At 68.9% G+C, this 454-nt stretch overlaps 1 protein-coding gene across 2 annotated transcripts in view; it reads left to right on the top strand.

Moving 5' to 3' along the window:
- The window catches only part of TBXA2R (thromboxane A2 receptor), a 6,188-nt gene that overhangs the window by 2,540 nt on the left and 3,194 nt on the right, over nt 1–454 (top strand). The gene's annotated exons all lie outside the window — the stretch shown is intronic.

Below are 454 nucleotides of genomic sequence, written 5' to 3'. Positions count from 1 at the left end.
GTGGCAAGGGATGGCTGGAGCGGGGCCGCGGAGCGGTGGCACCCACGGGGCATCGCTCTGGGGCAGAGAGGGAATTTGCCACCGCCAGGGAGGGGAATCCCAGGGGGCACGGGAAAGGCTGGTGGTTCCTCGAGGGCCTGGAACCATCACACCGAGGCCTGACCACGTGTCCCAAGGGGGCAGTCGTTCCACCCTGCACCAGGGGGAGGCAGGGGTGCCGGAACCCCCATGGCTCAGGGGGACCACAGCGGGGTCTTGGCAGAGGCAGGGGGTCGGGATACAGCTGAGCATCCCATGGGGGCCACTGGGCTGGGACCAGTGTTGGCCAACGCGGTGGGGATGGGGCAGACAGGGTGGCAAGGACATCCACAGCTTGGAGAAATGGGTCCCAGGAGGAGAGGAGGGGTCTGGGTCCTGGGGTGCCCGGTCCCCACTGGTGCCTCTGCCCCCTCCC

The sequence above is a fragment of the Egretta garzetta genome, unplaced genomic scaffold (genome assembly GCF_000687185.1).
Source record: "Egretta garzetta isolate BGI_Z169 unplaced genomic scaffold, ASM68718v1 scaffold564, whole genome shotgun sequence".
In the NCBI taxonomy this organism is placed as follows: Eukaryota; Metazoa; Chordata; class Aves; order Pelecaniformes; family Ardeidae; genus Egretta; species Egretta garzetta.
The sequence above is the reverse complement of the archived record's forward strand: the minus strand, read 5'-3'. Positions and strand labels throughout refer to the sequence as shown.